This window comes from Clytia hemisphaerica, unplaced genomic scaffold (genome assembly GCF_902728285.1).
Source record: "Clytia hemisphaerica strain Z4C2 unplaced genomic scaffold, Clytia hemisphaerica genome assembly, whole genome shotgun sequence".
Lineage (NCBI taxonomy): Eukaryota > Metazoa > Cnidaria > Hydrozoa > Leptothecata > Clytiidae > Clytia > Clytia hemisphaerica.
The window spans coordinates 832,482-851,920 of record NW_027104390.1 but is presented as its reverse complement, the minus strand read 5'-3'; the positions used below and the strand labels follow the sequence as shown (position 1 = coordinate 851,920).

Below are 19,439 nucleotides of genomic sequence, written 5' to 3'. Positions count from 1 at the left end.
CCTCAAAAAGTCTAAAATCCAAGACATGATTCTATATTTTACCTCTGAAATGAGAGCTTCCAACTCCGATTTTAAATTCTTTTTGATGATTGAAAGATTGTCTTTCTTTTCACATATTGTTGACAAAGCAAGACATGATTGTTCCGTTATGTAGTTGTTCTCAGCTTGAGAGTTGTTCGTTGCTTGTAAGGAGACATTTTGTGGTGTATGCCTAGACCGGTGCACAGCGTGGATATGCTTACAGGTGACTCCGTTCATTAAGAAATCTGGACAAGTACAGCCGTATCTATGTACACAAAAACTACAATCTTTACAAAAGAGCCTACAAATATCTTCAGGGCAGTTTTGTTGAATTGTTTCGATAACTTGATAAATATTATCCTCTGATTCGATAAACCATTCGTTTGCATTTTGTAATTCATTGATGATTCCATCAAAATGCATGCTTGTTTGATGTCTTTTGTGGATAAGATTGACTTTTGTAAGCTAAAAGAAATTCAAGAAATTCTTTACTCTTTTATCCTCTATACTTAATATGTTAGTTAATGAAGAAATAGGTAATTCTTCGTTGTGTAACGGATCAATTTGAATTAACAGGAATCTTAATAGATACCTTAGTAACTATGTTAAAGATTTGATCCTTATTATATTCCATCATTGCCAAAAGCAATTTTCTTTTTATTCAAGTAATCGTACTTGAATACCCGGTGAAACGCCTCACATAACATATTTGTGTTTATTCCTGTGCCAAACCGATAGAAATACGCCCAATGCTCAACTTTCTCTAAACAATGCTCATAGTAGCTGAAAAGATTAAATAAAGTTTACAATGATAAGGATTGATTTAAAGATTAATTGTAGAAATTACCTTACGTATATTAATTTTGTTGTGTATAGATAAAAAATGACCCCTTTCGACTATGAGGAAAAAGATACTTTGTTCCCTCTGCCACATAGAAACACTTATTTGTCATTAAATTTTATGTATAAAAAATACAGGTAGTAAAGACAAACAAAATTAACAATAAAATACGATTTTGGTCAATTTTCAAGATTTCGGCAGGTATTTAATTTGGCAGATTTTACTAAAAACCGCCAAATCCATCAAAATTGATTACTGTCAAAATTGATACACATTTAAGTTACTGTTGGAAGTTTACTACTATCCATTGACACAAAAATCATAAACATGATAAAACAGCCTCTTCTCAATCTTACCTGACAAAGTTTTTTGTTTGCTTTGAAGCTTTAATTATTTCAGAATATTGAGAGTTTTTAGTCTCAAAATCCAAATCTTTGGAGCAGATTTCGTTGGCTTTCAGTTTAAATGACAATCATGAAGTCGTCTTTCCCAACAACACTCTTGTGTTGTTCATCAATTGTTCCTTATATAAAAAGTTTTTGTCATTTATAAATAATTGCTGTCGTAGTCGACTTGCTTGCCTTTTGGAGAATAAATTCGAATTTTTACCAAAAGGCATCTTTCTGTCAATTCCTTTTGTATTTTCTTTATCTAACCACTTAGCTGTCAATCAACTGACCTCCGAGAATTTTTTACAAGCTGAAAATAGGAGAATCTAAGCTATCCAGTGAGCTATGAGTGAGCTTCTAACTCCTAGATCAGAATATAGAACGATTTAAAGCTTGAACTACTTTTCAGGAAAAAACAAGTCTCATTGTAACAAATTGAATACCTTGTAGTTTGTAATACTGAATAGGGCTATTTGGCTTTCCATTCCACTCTCTGTTCCATGACAGTACACTTTTAACATCATTGATGTGCCGGATCACTCAATATTTTTATGTCCCTTTTGTTCATTCTTCTGAGACTGTCAATAGTTGCTGATTCCGTCAAGCATAATTCATCTCGCTTCTTTGAGAGTATCTTCTTCGCTGGAAGCCCCATACTGAGCTGAGCTGCAATAGCCTTTCTTTCTGTTTGGTCGATCCTAGTATGTTGGATTTCTATTTGATGACCGTAATGGGTATGGCATATTCCATTGTCTGGTTTTGTTGTCTTTATGCAATTTTTATCTATTTTGCATGTTCCTGAAAGTAAAAGGTATCACTATTTTACTTAAGGTATCTAGATAATGATTCCTCACTTATATCATAATGGCCGTAATGGGTATGGCATATTTTACCATTGTCTGAGAAGGAAATACTGTGGTGACTTCGGGTGAGTTACTACTAGATTTAGTTCTTCGTTTGTTTCTTCTTTTAGGTTTGTACTTCCCGGTCCGATTACACTGCCAGATTGTAACAATATGTCCCTCCTTGTTTGGTTTCGATGACATAAATTTAACGAATGAGCATTTGTTTTGACCCTCAATATCGCTTTTCCAGCACAAAAATTCTAAACGAAAGCATCAAGCGAGGTCCTTTTTTTAAAAATCTGTTTCCCAGGCATTGTCTTCCTGGAAAACTTGATCTGTTGGTCAAAAGTCTAAAAAATCTTATTCCTAGAAATGAAGATCTGTTTCTCCTCAAAACCTAAATTTTTAATCTCAAAGTATTTTCCCTAGAAAATTTGATCTGTTTTCACAATTTTCAAAATTAAAATTTTGATATGTTCTCCCAAGCTTATAAGGAATAGGATATCTGTTTCCCTCTCCTGGAAATTTCCATCTGTTTCCCTTGCTTTTTGTGATTGATATCTGTTTTCCCCCTGAAAGTTCAATCTGTTTCCAATGCAATATCATATTTTTTTGGAAACAGATATCTGTTTCCCAATTTATTATGTCATCTCCTATAAATATTGATCTGTTTCTCTCTGATGACGTCATCAGCTGGAGCGGGGAAACAGATAGTTTTAAGGAAAAGGTCTTTTCTAGAAAATCGGATCTGTTTCCCCATTTTTCAAAAAACGCTCTCTCCTGGAAAAGGGAAACAGATATTTCGGGGAAATTGGCTCGTTGGCTGCTTCTGTCTAAATACGAAGAAAAGATCCATTAGAGATTTGGCATAAAGGTTTTTCCTCGAATACTTTCTTTTTAGCTGTCTTGAGTGCCTGTATGTAAACAAGATTTTCAAAAAGTTTTCGAAAGTAAATTTGAATGTTCCATAAAGAAAGATTAAAAGTGTGCTAAATTTCACCCAAAAACATTTTTTCATGGTAAAAACGTAATTCTGATAGACTAATAGGAAACAACTATTTACTAAATGACAAATAGATCATTTTCATTACAACAAAAAAACTTTTTAGCTGAAGTCTGACTTTCAATTTTCCCAATTTATTTTAAAATTCATGAGCAATGTGTTCTTACCCTTCTCACATTGGAATCGTTTCTCCTCTGTGTGGAAAACTATCCCATGAACTTTGGATAAGTGAGTCTTGAAATCGATAATTCGTCGGAAGCGGTCACCACACGTTAAACATAATGAATTTCCTGTGTAATTTAAGGATTTGTTTTGTTCTCCTCCATGTACTTTGTTCATATGTCTAACTAAATTGTTTTTTCGATTACTTTGGTAATCGCATTTCTCACATTCAAAAATCGTTTCTTTTTTAGGTTTGGACTGTCCGACATTCGGGATTGGCGGCGTTATAGACAGCTTTGGTTTTGGTTCTCGTTGCCTGATATTCTCTTCTGTTACTCCGGAAACTTCATCTTGTGGTGTACTTTCACAACGCTCGACCATCTCCATGTCGACATCTGAATCAGAGACTGTATCATCATTGTTTGGATCAATCAAATTGGACACATCGATGAAATCTTTAGCAAACCAAATCATTACGACATGTCGCAAGTATCTATTGTACGTTGTTGGATTTTTTAGATAGTGGTTATGCTGTGAGGTTTTTTCGAATGAACCATTCGCGGGAAAAGCAACATATACTACTCATTACAATAGTCACTATTCCACAGACAGTACTACATCTTTGTAATGGATATGAAGGTGCTTCGCATTTTTCAGTGCAGTCAAAACTACCATAGTGAGCATCTGGATCATGGCAGTAGCATACACCAAAACCATCTACCTTATTGGTATATATTTTCGCGTGTTACAAATTTTCGCGAATCGCGAAATTTTTTCGAAAAAACGTGTTTCGCGTGTATTAAATTTCGCGATTGATGACTTCTGGAAAATTTTCGCGTGTATTAAATTTCGCGATTCACTAAACTAGGTATTTTCAGAAAGTGGGAATATAAAGCAAGAAAAAGACTGATTTTGCTTGAAACACAACGTTTTTGATGTAAAAATACTAACAAAATTTTTTCGCGTGTATTTAATTTCGCGATTTTGTAATTTTGAAAAATTTAAACAGTATTAAATTTCGCGAAAATTGACCAAAAAACTCGCGAAATTAAGTACCCGCGAAAATTTGTAACACGCGAAAATATATACCAATAAGGTAGTTCGACATTGTAAAATTTCTCAGTATAAAGGATCAATTCGTTAAAGAATTCGTCCGTTACGGCCCGTCCACGAGAATCGCAACAGACTAATTTATCTGTTCCTGTTTTCCATAGTGTAAGCGTCCAATGACTGGCAGGATTCTCAATGCTCAACGCCAAGTGCAAAGCCAAAATACTTCATGCTCTGCTTTGAACGCACGAGAAACATCATCAAAACTTTGATCAAAACTGTAAAATAACAACTGTCTTGTTAAGAATTCAGTTTTTGGAAAACCCATTCGATATGATCACAGGAAATCTCTCTCTCGACGCAGAGGTACGAAAGTACGTTTGGCGGAGCGGGACAGCCCCGCATTTAAGCTCTTTGTCCCGAATTCCGCCCGCATACCTTAGATGTCCCCCATTTTCGAGAAAACTCAGAAATTCGTAGAACTCTTGGAAAAAATATAGAAATGATAGAAAATATGTTTCCACAAGCACAAACTCACTTCCTCGTTTCTTCCCTTCGCTATTTATTGAGGCTAATGCGCGTGATTCCCGGCTAAAGACGGTATTGCTCCACAACAGTGTTTTTTCTTCAAACGCTCATTTCGAAAATGGCGACTGAAGCCCCCAAACCCCTAACCTGAGAACAGATTGTAATTGTTTTCTACCTGCCACGCTGAAGTTGTAAAGGGATGGGTGAAAACAAACAATCTGACATCTTTGTTGGACGAATTCATACAAGACCGCGTTTAAAACAATATCCTGGAAACTAAACGCCGCTTCAAGGTTTGTTTTGATTTTGCTGCAAAGGATTATGGGGTAGATTATTTTTGATAGATTTGGCGGGTGAGAAATGGCTCAAATGGGGCGCCGTTTTTACAACGAGCACCTCGTTGTAAACATTTGTATAGCCAATGTCCACAGATGTTATATTTCTCATTGTACCTTTAGAGCAAAGCGTGTAGATAGCGAAATCCACATCTGGAGTAGGTAAGCTAACCCCAAGCTCATTTTTTTCGCTCGCTCGCTCGCTCGCTCCGCTCGCTTGTCGTCCCGCATTTCCATTCTCATAAGTTAGCAACTATGGGATGGTGGATGGTCGTCATCATCAGGATCACTTGAAAAATTTGCCGAGTTGTATTAATCAATTCGCGGAATGTTAATATGTTATCGACCGTGTTTTAAAGAAAATGAAAAAACGATGTATATTATGGGTTTTAACCAAGTTCCCAATTGTGAAAGGTGATTCATTGTTGTCTTCATCTCTCAAAGTGTTGGTAATAACATTCCCAGCATGGTCGGCTAACTGAAAACTAGAAATATCATCAAAATGTTTTATTACCCTCTTGACCCAGTACATCTTCTTGCACAATTCTAAAAGTTCATCCCTTGTGTATGAGTGGCATTTTCTTTTTCTTTGGTCCACCACCTTTACTACTTTTAACAATGCAATATTTCCTGGAATTATGGTCATAATTCTGCCATGTGTAATATACTGTTTTTGATTTAAGCTCTTTGTTACTTTGTTGTTGCTGCTGTTGACTGTTTGAAGACGTATTTAGTGTGTTCTTCAACTCTACTTTTCTTGAGTTCTCGTCAATCAAGCGGCAGAACACTCAAAGTCTGATAATGTCTCCATCCGCTAACAAGCCATGCATTTTGAGAATGTTATCGTCTGCATTTATAATAGCTTCGGGCGTCATTTGAGACGAAAGGGCAACAAAATATGAAATGAAGCTGTCACTTTCATCCTAAGTTATATGGGAATAGAACCTTGTATTTTGACTTCAATACCAGTCTAGCTAAATATTCATTTGGGTTAGGTATTTTACAAGAGCATCGTTTAATATTTCAAAGATCCATATGACATACAGACGGATAAAGAGCACTTTATTATGCTAATTCTAGCTGGAGCTAAAGTCGAGAAGAAAAAAATCAAATATGACTACCTTCTCTTCAATAAATCTATTTTGAACAGCCTCAACACACGATATAGATTTCAAAAATCCAACAACCTGAGAAAATAACAATTAAAAAAGCAAGAGAGTTCACAATCTGGAGAAAAGAATTGTGATAATCGGGTTTTTCAAAATTAGAAAAAAATCAGACTCAATGAAATCAATGAGGTGAAATTTGTGAAATGTTTTGGAATGTTTTTAAACAATTTATTTTAGTAAGTACGTTCAATCTGGACAATCCGAATGCGTGGGTACTTCCGTCCATTCAATTTTTTCCACTAAAAATGAAATGAAAATTGAATTTTTCCATTTTTCCATTTTTCCATTTTTGTTTTTAAATTGAAAATTGAAAAATGAAAAATTGAGATTCAATTTTCAATTTTTTATTTTTCTCCTATGTAGGCGAAGTTTTATCATATGTGCCCTGTCCTGTAGGATCGATGGTGATCTTTCACGGTCAAGACAATATTTTAGTCCCAAGATTCTCTTCAGCCCGGCTGGTCACTCGTCCCGCCGGGGAAAAATCTCTGAAGAATTAAAAAACACAAAAAATGAATTCGTTTTTCAATTTTCAATTTTTGTCAGAAAAATGAAAAATGGAGATTTTTGTTCTTGCAGGTGACATTTCTGTCATCATGTTGTGCCAACCAGGTTGACGGGGGGCTTGAAAATGACAAGAGTGCAGTTTGGTTGCTTGCTTGCAGCCATCCTTTATATAACATTTATATTACATATTCACATATTACATATTACACAGTTAGACTCGATTTGTGTTAGTAATAGTATGACTTTGAGGGTAATTTGGGAAAAAAATAGACGAAAAATGACCCTCATTTTAATCGGGCAATTTCAAAATACGTCAAAATGTATTTTACCGAAATTTCTAGAGAAGGTCATACTATTCCAGATTAATTGAATGACAGATTTCAACTAAGTGCAAAAGCTTTTGTCTTCCAAACTTACCAGCTTAAACCCGTCCTTCACCATTTTGCTTCTTGCTCTTAATACGGTTAATAGCCGCACAGCATAAACAAAATAACAAAACAGATGAAAAAACGAAAAAAGTTTTTTGTTGGACAAAAAAGATTCTAAAGATTTGAATCCATCCTAGGGCACTGTTTACATCTATTTACATTTTATCGGCACATTTTACGTCGGCTCTTATTGGCTTAATTTTTTCGTCGCTGGCGTGATAAGGGTTGGTGTAAGGGGTCGGAATTAAATTAGGGACGGTGTAACAAAAAATAAGTACTCCCCAGAAAAAAAGTACTCCCGAATTACTTATTTTCCAGGATATAAAAACGCCCGGTATTTTTTTTCCCATGAAATTCGTACCCCCTCTGGGAAATTTGTACTCCCCTAATATGCGTCAAACTATGTTGAGAATTTTGGTTATTTCTTCGATTTTCGAAATTTGAAGTTTTTGCAAAGGAGTCACTTTTAATTTTTGTTAAATATAATCCAGTGTTTCAATTTGGGACCTTACTGGACTATTCTTGAACCTTTTGAATCTTATAATCTAGCGTTCCATATTTTATTGTGGCTATAAGATTTCGTGAGAATTTCCCTTTTTTCTCAAATATTACGATCTTAATTGTAAAAAATACCTTAACCCTATTTGGTCTAGCATGGGCCTAGGGGGGGGGGGCTGTTTCTGTTCGGAGGTCAAATTATTGGTAATAGCTACTGAAATAATAGAGCTTTTGCCATAAAATTTTCTGTAAATTCCTAACTTTTATTTAGCTTCAAAATAAAAAAAGTTCGACACATAAAATTTTTCACACCTTGAGCATGATAACATCTCTGACAGTAAGGTGTCACAAAAATTGACACTTTTCCAAAACAACTTTTTTATGTCAAATAAGCTATCAATTTAGCGAGTAAGATCTTCAAAACCATCAATTTTACAAGCATGATCTTCAAAACAATTAATTCTACAAGTGAGATCTTCAAAACCTTCAATTTACAAGTAGGATCTTCAAAACCATCAAATTTACAAATAGGATCTTTGAAACCATCAATTCTACAAGTAGGATCTTCAAGACAATCACTTCTACAACTTAGGATCTTCAAAACCATCAATTTTACAAATAGGATCTTCAAACCCATCAATTTTAAAGTAGGATCTTCAAAACCTTCAATTTTACAATATAGGATTTTCAAATCCATCAATTGTACAAGTAGGATCTCAAAAGCCATCAATTCTGCAAGTAGGATCTTCAAAAACATTAATTTTACAAATAGGATCACCAAAACTATCTATTTTTACAACAGAACAACGGCAGCAAGAATCTTTATGAACATAAATTCTACAACAAGAATCTTCAAAACGAACCCTTCTACAACAAGAATCTTCAAAACCATCAATTCTACAACAAGAATTTCCAAGGCCATCACTTCTACAACAAGAATTTCCAAGGCCATCACTTCTACAACAAGAATCTTCAAGACCATCCCTTCTACAACAAGAGTCTTCAAGACCATCCCTTCTACAACAAGAATCTTCAAGACCATCCCTTCTACAACAAAAATCTTCAAGACCGTCACTTCTACAACAAGAATCTTCAAGACCATCCCTTCTACAACAAGAATCTTCAAGACCATCCCTTCTACAACAAGAATTTCCGAGGCCATCACTTCTACAACAAGAATCTTCAAGACCATCCCTTCTACAACAAGAATTTTCAAGACCATCCCTTCTACAACAAGAATTTCCGAGGCCATCACTTCTACAACAAGAATCTTCAAAACCATCAATTCTACAACAAGAATTTCCAAGGCCATCACTTCTACAACAAGAATTTCCAAGGCCAACACTTCTACAGCAAGAATCTTCAAGACCATCCCTTCTTAAACAAGAATCTTCAAGACCATCCCTTCTACAACAAAAATCTTCAAGACCATCCCTTCTACAACAAGAATTTTCAAGACCATCACTTCTACAACAAGAATTTCCAAGGCCATCACTTCTACAACAAGAATCTTCAAGACCATCCCTTCTACAACAAGAATCTTCAAGACCATCCCTTCTACAACAAGAATCTTCAAAACCATCAATTCTACAACAAGAATTTCCAAGGCCATCACTTCTACAACAAGAATTTCCAAGGCCATCACTTCTACAGCAAGAATCTTCAAGACCATCCCTTCTACAACAAGAATCTTCAAGACCATCCCTTCTACAACAAGAATTTTCAAGACCATCACTTCTACAACAAGAATTTCCAAGGCCATCACTTCTGCAACAAGAATCTTCAAGACCATCCCTTCTACAACAAGAATCTTCAAGACCATCCCTTCTAAAACAAGAATTTTCAAGACCATCCCTTCTACAACAAGAATCTTCAAGACCATCCCTTCTACAACAAGAATTTTCAAGACCATCCCTTCTACAACAAGAATCTTCAAGACCATCAATTCTACAACAAGAATTTTCAAGACCGTCACTTCTACAAGAAGAATTTTCAAGACCATCACTTCTACAAGAAGAATTTTCAAGACCATCACTTGTACAACTAGGATCTTCAAAACCATCAATTTTAAAAATAGGATCTTAAAAACCGTCGTGTTTAATTAAAAGCAGGATCTTCAAATCATCAATTCTAGAAGTAGGATCTTCCAAACCATCAATTAAACGTAAAATCCTCAAAACCATCTATCTTACAAATAGAATCTTCAAAACCATCTAGTTGATTCTATAATTAGTTTCTTCAAAACCATCAATTCTAACTGTAGCATAAGTTATCAGGTATTTAAAGAACAGCTCTCTTGCCAAAATGATCCTTTAAGGTGTGTGTATAGTTTCTGTTGGGGTGTGAAATATACATTGCCCCCACATTGCCTTTTTACGCTATCTTTTTTGAAGCCCAAAAAGGGCATTTAGATGAAAGTGTTCTTTCATGTCTATGCAGCTGGTAGGATATGAAAATTTCATCCCACTTTTTGGTAGGGTATGAAATTTTTTTGAGAATTTTCGATTGGGTACGAAAACAAAAATATCACCGTAAAAATCCCTTCCACCCCGGTATATGCTATACTTAATGACCGCTCCCTATACAAGTTTTACAGGATTTCTTTTAGAAAAAAAAAATTGAGACACAAAATTAGAGGCTTATTTTAAAGCTAAAACTTTACCCTCGGGGCGGGGGTAAAGGGTCTCCGATGGGGAGTACTTTTTTTTCTGGAGGGGATGACAATTTCCTGGGAGAAATGTACTTCCGGGAGTATATTTTTGAAATCGCCAAGCTTTAAGCTTTCCAAAGATGTAAAAATAACGTTTATACAACCTATCTATAAAAAGTTGAATTTTTCTTCTTCATTTTTCTTCATGTTACCTTATCGGGGAAAAATGTCGGAGTTTTATTTAGTCGGGTTTTTTTTCGTCGGGGAAAAGTTTCGTCACCTAGAGGCATTTTCGTCACTTTCCCCCGACCAAAATTTAAATTCGTCACTTTTCCCCGACGAAATTTACAATTTAGTCACTTTCACCCAACTAAATTGTCCAAATTAAATGGTTTCCTTTAATAGCTCGAAAAAAGATCTTGTAATTCGACGTTTAAAGCACTAATTTTGGTTATTAAAGGTGTAAACAATTTAGATTGGGTAAAAATTTTGGTCGGGGATAAAAAAATCGGGTAAATTGTTTGGTCGGGTGATAAAATATCGGGGAAAAATTTCATCTTGGGAAAATTTCTTCACTTTCCCCCCGACATTTTTTTCCCCGATAAGGTATTTTCAAATTTTACGGAAAAACTAACAGTAGATTAATAAGCTCCTTCCTACTTACATAGCAAACTTTTTAAGATTAGCATTGGTTGAGAAGTAACAAGTAAAAGCGCAAAATTTAGTGCACGCTTATCGTGAATAGACTTTAGATTCAAGTTTCCAGTTCCTTGATGGGAATTTTAGCTTTCAGCTGGTTGGAAAAATTTCCTGATTTGAAGGTAACCAACTAATTCAATCTTACCAATTTTGATTAAAGATCAAGTTTTCAATCGTTTAAAATGTTTAGATGGAGACTTTTTTACTTTTATCCATATTTTGAAATGTGGACTTTTCACTGGTTGCAAAGTTACAAATATGATTTTGTGGAAAGATGGTACATAAGGTAACCATTTTAACTTTCCAATTGATGCGAAAAGTCCTATTTCCATTGGAAAGACATGGAAAATTGAAATTCCCACGTATTTCCACCTATTCTAAAGATGGACTTTCTACTTATTAGAAAGTTGGAAAGGGAATCTTCTGTAATCTTTCCAATCGACGTGGAAAGACGTGGAAATGTCACCTATTTAAAAAATGGTCAAAAAAATGGTCCAAAAAGATTCCAAAGCTCTATCTCAAACTTGCAAGGGATCGAAAATGAATTCCAGAAAAAGAGAGTTTGAGACAAAAAAAAACTTTCTTTTAAAGACTAGATTCCCATCAAAATGAAGTTGGACTGTATAAAAAAGGTAACGAAAAGAATAATCAAGCATTCCGGATGAGAGGAAATAGGAAATATTTAAGCCATCTTTGTGGCTCTTGTTCTATCAATGTTATTATTAGTACCTTATTCTCATATACAACATTTCAAACCTTGTAAGATGTAATAAAGATGTTATAGGATAATTTGTATGAACTACGTCACCCTACTGGACTGAACTTCACTCTTTGTCAAACCCCCGTTGAACCTGAGTGACGCAACATGATGACAGAATGATGTCACCCACAAGTACAAAATAATGGAAAATCGAAAATCGAATCTCCATTTTTCATTTCTCTGTTTTTGATTTTCAAAAACAAAAAATGGAAAATTGAAAAACGAATTCTTTTTTTTTTTTATTTCTTCAGAGATTTTCCGCCAGGGCTGAAGAGAATTATGGGACTAAAATATTGTCTTGACCGCGAAAGATCACCATCGATCCTACAGGACGGGACACACATGATAAAACTTCACTGACGACGAGGAGAAGGGCAGAAACTTCGCCTACATAGGAGAAAAATAAAAAATTGAAAACTGAATCTCAATTTTTCATTTTTCAATTTTCAATTTAAAAACAAAAATGGAAAAATGGAAAAATTCAATTTTCATTTCATTTTTAGTGGAAAAAATTGAATGGACGGAAGTACCCACGCATTTCAAATACTGAAAATTGTGTCGTGAGAAATTGAAATTGACAAAACCAAACCAATTTTTTATCACGCTTGCTTTTCCACGAAAACAGATGATCAAAAGTAGTGTTTCATCGGTTTTATTGTTATTTGTTGCTGTCTAGTTTCCAGGTCTTTTGCAGCTTAATTTAGTTTTGGGTTCTATAAATACATTATGGCATAAATTTCACGCTGGAGCAATTTCCTTTACGTAATATTTAACTCTTCGGATACTCTTTGGTCTTTGTCTGGCCTTTTCTATTTGACTACACTCATTTTTAATAAGAACAATTTCAAAAGAAGGCTGGAAATTGGCCTAAATCTAAGAACATATTAAGAACCCGGGGGGTACTAGGGCAAGGTGGGTTACGGGGATGCTCCGCTGGTTAGGGTACCTTTTTTAACCTCCACGAGTCCCAGGTATGGCCGCAGAAACACCAAAATAGAAAAATCAGTCCCTCTCGTAGGGTGCCTATTTTTGGAAAATTTTAGAAAATTTTGGAATTTTAGAAAATTTTGGAATTTTAGTCCCGTTCAGGGTCACTTTTTTCGCAAATTTCGAGTCCCACGTAGGGTCCATTTTTCGAACCTCAGCGGAGCACCCCCGTCGGTCAACAAGGGTAGTACCCCCCCCCCGGATTAAGAACAATGTGAGCCTCAGATTTCAGATTTTAAAAAGGTACTGACTTTAGCCGATTTTTTGTTTATTAGAACACCTATAATTCGGCTGAGTCTGGATGTGCTTATTTACTCTCGCCACTTCCATTTCAGCTCTTAATGAAGTAAACGCGTGTGTAATCGATACATTAAGAGAAAAATTAGACTAACAAAGAAGAGACTGAATAAAACTATTGTTTCCTTTGTCTTCTTTGCAACTGGTTGTAAATCATTTTCAACTTTCAATTTTTTTATACGAGGCGTTTTTTTTACAAATTGGTTTGGTTTTGTCAAATTCAATTCTTCACGACAAAATTTCAGTACTTGAAAATATTATTTTCAATTTTCAATACAAAAAGTTTATATTTGAAAATCAAAGATGATACTGAATCCGTGACCCGAAAGTATCATTTGATTTTTGATTTAAAATCAAATCGAATTTCAGAAGAAAATTGATTTTCAATTATCCCTCACCGATTAAAAATCAAATTTCAAACCAATTCTTGATTTTTGATTTTTAAATCAAATATTGCATTTATCTGAGATAAGAGCCTGTTCTTGGGAAGCACACTTGTCCAAATGGGACTCGGTTATCTTTCCATGTCACTGACACACACACATGGTACATGAAATTTTGTCCGACTAAAAGTACGTAGGCAAACATACTGTAATGATTTTCGAAAATCACTTTCAATTTCTGATTTTTAATTTTCGATTTTCTAATTTTCTAAGAAAGACACGCATTCTATTTGAGCATTTTTATGAGAATAATAAGGCTCAAAAATGCCAGTAAACAAAAATTGATTCAGCCTGTATTTGAGTTTTCATCGTTGAAACAAGGTATAAAGGTTGAAAGATTGTAAGTCTTAGAAATTAAGAACAGTTAAGGATGTATCTTCATTAATAATTGTAGAAAAAAGTACCATGTCCATCCTTATGAATTTGAGGGTGTTCCTTGGGCTTGGATTTTTGGTGATTCCTGATATGTTCCTGGACCTCTGCACAAAATATTTTCTCTACACCATTATTTTTGTCCGGGTAGTTATGCAATTCTACCTGACTATTTCCTTCGTTATTACCATTGTTACACGTGGTAGGTTTGTGTACCTTTTAGAAAGAGGAACGTAACGAGGAGAGGATCTTTTAAATTTGGAAAATAAATTGTGTAAGCGATTTTCCTTAAATGATTCCTAATAATCATAATTTGTTGCTATAGTTAAAGAAAAACAAGAGCCGCAAAGATGCGGATAAATATTTCCTTTACAAATGTTAAAATAATAATAGATGTCCTCAAAATATTTCAAAGTGCTTTAAATCTCAGATAACATCAAGCGACACAAGTCCCTAAGAATTTCAAAATTCCATTTATGTTATTGCCAGTATTTACAGGATTATTCATAAGATGACTGTAGGTTCAAAGCTACGGATCACGGAATATATCCAAGCTGAACCCGACTGAGAACAACAATGCAGTAATCAAATTGGCTGGAGCTTTAATTTTCGTTAGGTGGACTTTAAATGGATTTTAGTATTATACTAGCGGTCACCCGGCGTCGCACCGCCAAGTAGAGTGTTGTTGAACACATCAAAAGACCTGATTATATAATTATTATTTTAAGCGCTGATTTCCAGAAATACTATATAGCCAAAAAGGGCAAAAAAGGAGAATATTTCACAGTAAGAAAACCAAAGAAAATTTTATATATTTTTAAAATGAGATGAAATATTTTGCATTACAGTATACTTTCATATATAAAATATTGCAAAAAATGTAAAAATTTGAAGTAACTTTTGGAGTTTTTTGAAATAATGTACGTGCTAAAAAGTAAAAATATTTCAAAACAGGGAAACAATTTCATATTTTCCGACAGAATGCAAAAAAAAAAATCTCATTTTTATATACTGGTAAACATTTCATAATCTGAAAGAATGTGAATAGGAAAAAAATTCCCCTAACAGAAGCCATTTTATGATTTCCAAAAGCATGCTGCAAGAGCAAAAAATGTCACATACTTGGAAACAATCAAAATTTCCAAAAAAATGTCAGAAAATAAAATTAATTGTCATGCCAGGAAATCAATTTAATGTGGAAGAAAATGTCAAGTCCACGACAAAAGTTTTCCACGTTTTGAATGCACGTGTAAGAAAATCTCCAAATTTATCACAAAAGTTTCCATGTTTTAAATGTACATACCGTCAACTGCTTTAACTTGGGACGATTAGTCGAAACATGGGACTGTTTGTAAATCTCTTTGACAACAAATTTGTTTTGATAACTCCACCAAGTTTATCAATCATACTTCCTTTCATAACATGTCACGATAACTTTCACTGATAGCGCCGATTGGAGAATTAGAGAACGGCCGCCGCCTAACCAACCGCCTATCGCCCGATGGGATTAACAAATAACACGTGTGTAACTTGTCGCGCAAGTGACGTCAAACACTCCATTGTTTTGCCACTAATTTGTTCATCTTTGATCTAGACACTTGCGTGTATTCCACTACAGATTTTTTTCATATTTCGATTTAAAAGCCTGCGCAGTGTGAAAGAGAAGTCGTGTTTTTTTTAATACGCCGTTCATTAACTCAAATCAAATGAAATTGGAGGTTCAGTGAAATGGTGGCCAAATTGCCGTCCCATTTTTTGTCAGATAGTCCCAAGTTGGAGCAGTTGACGGTAAGAAAATCTCCAAATTCACGACAAAAGTTTCCACGTTTAAAACACACGTTGCAAAAGATCTCTAAATTCACAACTAAAGTTTTCCACGTTTTAAAATGCACGCGGTCGCGGGGAAGAAAATCTCCAAGTTCAAGAAAAAATTTAATTGTACATGTGAGGTGATTTCAAATTATTTACATCCATATTCAATGCAATAAACCTTTTAAGAAGTATAACATAACATTCTTCATATTGGGGCAATGGTGTTCCGGATCCGTGGCTATCAGCTTTAAAATTTGAAATTTATAGCTGCAACAAGTTTTCACTAACTGTCACTATTAAACCAGCAGTTAATTCATTATTGTAGATAAAAACACCAAGGGAAATTCAATCACTAGCCAGTCAATTTTGCTCCATGTTTAAATTTTTAGCTAAGATCATCAGTTCATCAACCATTCCCTTTGTTGCATTGTCGGCCGGCATTGCCATTCGTTGGGTGCAAACTTTTTCCATATTGCAAGTATATGCAAGTCAGATTTATTCACAGTCACTTGCCTTCATACGATTCAGATAAATATACAAACAAAATTGAGGGTTGGTCTAAAAAGCAGGGTAGCCAATGGGGTAGCCAATTGGGCTAGGTTATGGGGTACCTCTTTTTGCCTAAACTTTTGAAATCTGAAACCTGTTTTCATGTGGAAATACTATTACAACATCTTGTTAATGATTCCATGTAATAAAATTTAAGATTCCTTTCAAACTTCAGCCACAATAGCCTTTTTTTCCAAAGGTACTGAACTTTGTTACTTCTCAAGAGACCTGGCGCCATTTTGTCTTCCTTCGTGGCTTTGTTTGAAAATTTACAGACCCGAATAAAAAATATATACAAAACAGTTTTTAATATTTTAGATTTAGATTTTATTTATGTTTTTAATTGTTATTTCTGTGAAGCTGTAATTTGATGATAATAGCTTTGGAATCGCCTTTGGGCCATATGATCTCTAATCTTGTCATATCTTAACAATCCTTTGTTATTTAATCTATTGTTTAATTTAAATCATGTTTAGATGTTTCAAACAATTAATTCCTTTCAAAATTTTTAAATATGGCAGCTTTTAATAGGTACAAAAATTCTTTTGAAATAGCTCTATTATAATGAAGCTCTATTTCTTACTCCTTGTGCATTATAATACGTGGAAATTTATATCTTTGTTTATCTTTGGAATCATACATGATCAATCAAGTATCCTTCAGATTCATGCTCCCTGGTCAGTAAAATGTGGCTCTATGCATTCATTTTTGGTATTTCTATTCTGGTCTGTAAAATATCTAGGTACCCCATAACCTAGCCCAATTGGCTACCCCAATTGGCTACCCTGCTTTTTAGACCAACCCCAAAATTGAAGTTAGTTTGTTGTGGAAGTTGATAAAATGTCCTTTTTTTCCAAGACCAAGAGATTGTATCATCTCTCATTAACATTATTCCAGCTCATTCCAAACCAACAATGTAAATGAAACATCAAATCCAGAAAGGAATATTAAGAAAAGTTCACTGTCGATCATTCCTTGTGACAATCGTACAACCAATTCAACTCATCAAAGCATAAAAACCAAAGCAAAGAAAAGTAGCGAAAGAGCAAAAGTTGTTGTATGTGTTGTTGTAGATTCGGCTAATGCTTCAGATGCATCCGGCCGCGCGTATACTACGCGACGCGCGTAGCGCGTAGCATAGGGTTAGGGATTTGCGTGCACATCCCTAACCCCTCACCCAGCCGGCGGTGCACCCACCCGGCGGTGCACACGTGTGGTGGCTTCTTCGGAGTAATGGCGATCATAACAGTTAGCCTAACTCGTCAGTCAGACTTATTTATATATAGTACTAAGACCTTCGTATAAGTAACCCAAAATAACGTATTTTCGGCAGCCGGTTTGGCCTAGTGGATAGGGCATTGGTTTTGGAACCTATAGGTTTCCGGTTCGAGACCCCCTTTGGTCACTATTCAACTTGAAAAAAATTCTAAGTCCAGCCGGATGCATCTGAAGCTCTAGCCAACCAAATGTGTTGTTGTCTATTTTCTGCCATCTTTGTTTTGACAGTTAGAAACAAAGCAGTATGGTCCGATCAACACTACGCTTCTGAAACGGCCGACGTTGCCCGATCGACAAGGAGAATAGAGCGCCGTACGGATATCTACCACAGACGTTTCTCGAAAAAATGACGTCTTCCGCCCCGAAAAAAGAACATCCTACTGTTTTTACCGCCGGAGCTTGATTTAAAAAGAGACTCATGTACAAACTCACGAAATTGACCAAAACCGACGTTAGACTTGGAGAAGAAGGAGAAAAATTACCGTTTTAACAAATATTTCCTATATAGATAGTAAATATTTAATAATAAGTACTCTTATCCGAAACAATGCGGTATCCGATTTACCTTAGGTAAAAAATTAATGCAAAAATAAATTAATAAATGAATGTGGAACAAGAAAGCCTAAGTAGCGTTTAGGCGGCCCAGTAGTTTTAGTAGTTTCAACATATTTTATGTTGCAGAGTCGCCATTCAACTTAATTTAGATTTAAAGGAGAACATTCTTTCGAATCTGGCAAACAATTAATAAAGACATGATAAAGAATTATTAAGTGCTTAATTTATTCTTTTGACTAATGTATCTTTTCCAATTTTATGGGAGAGATTTGACCATATTCGGAAGTGTTAATCATTTGTGTTTTTTTCTTACGCATGTAATAGTAAGTCATATAATTCGGTTTTTAGCCTGGCCTCGTAAATTGATATTTGTGCACATAGGCCGCGACAAAGTCAAGCCTTTTCGACCAGTTGCGTGTTTCTAAAGAAAGAAGAGGCCGCATGTTTCTGAAGAAAAGTTTTCTAAAAAATGACGGCAATTTATATTAACCCCGACCCTTGGGCGGGAAAAAGGCCGATCCTTGACCTAGCTAAATACAACAAGAAAGCCTAAGCAGCGGTAAGGTCCAGCAGTCTCAGTAGTGTCGACATAGTTTCCGTTGCAGAGTCGCCATACAGCTTTATAATTTATATGAGTGAATTCTTGGAGAAATTAATGGAGAGTTAATTAGGTGCTTTAATAACTTATTTGAGAAAATTATTTCGTAAAATTTAGAAGGAGAGATTTGAGATTTGACCATATTAATCGGATGCATTAATTGATTGTGGTTTTTTTACGCATGCGCACAATAGCAAGTTAGATAAAAGCTTTTTGAGCATGGGTTCGTCAATTGATAGTTGCACGCACAGGCCCCGACAAAATCAAATATCTTCGATCAGTTGCTTTTTAAAAGCCCATTCCGCTGCGCGCGCTGGGACAATAAAAAGCCGACCCTGTGGGTAAAAAAATATCTTTTTGAATGCCCTGACTGGGGGGGGGGCTTGTGGCGAATGTTCTCTCTCGTCCTCCTTCGTCCCCTCCCGACCGGAGACTATTCTTTAAAGCAACATTTGTTTTGTATAAGAACTTATTTATAAGAGTACCTTCGACCAAAATAAGGTTTAAAAAGCTTACCCTGGGTAAAAAAAAACGCTTTAGTAGCATTTACTTATGGCCCAGAAGGCTCAAAATAGACACTGCGCACTTCTGAAAAATTTTTTCTAGTGGACAAATATATTCTGCTCGTCCAACTCGAATAGAGTTGAGTTATTCAATTGAAGA

General features: G+C 35.1%; 1 protein-coding gene across 2 annotated transcripts in view; it reads right to left on the bottom strand.

Annotated features, from left to right (window-relative positions):
- The window catches only part of LOC136819854 (uncharacterized), a 190,655-nt gene that overhangs the window by 157,444 nt on the left and 13,772 nt on the right, over window positions 1-19,439 (bottom strand). The window contains exon 1 of one of the 2 annotated variants that reach the window (XM_067076098.1): window positions 15,975-15,985. The exons of the other annotated variant lie outside the window; for it this stretch is intronic. The gene's annotated coding sequence lies outside the window, so the exon portion shown is untranslated. Of the gene's footprint in view, window positions 1-15,974; window positions 15,986-19,439 lie in introns of those variants that run through there. 2 annotated transcript variants of the gene reach the window in all.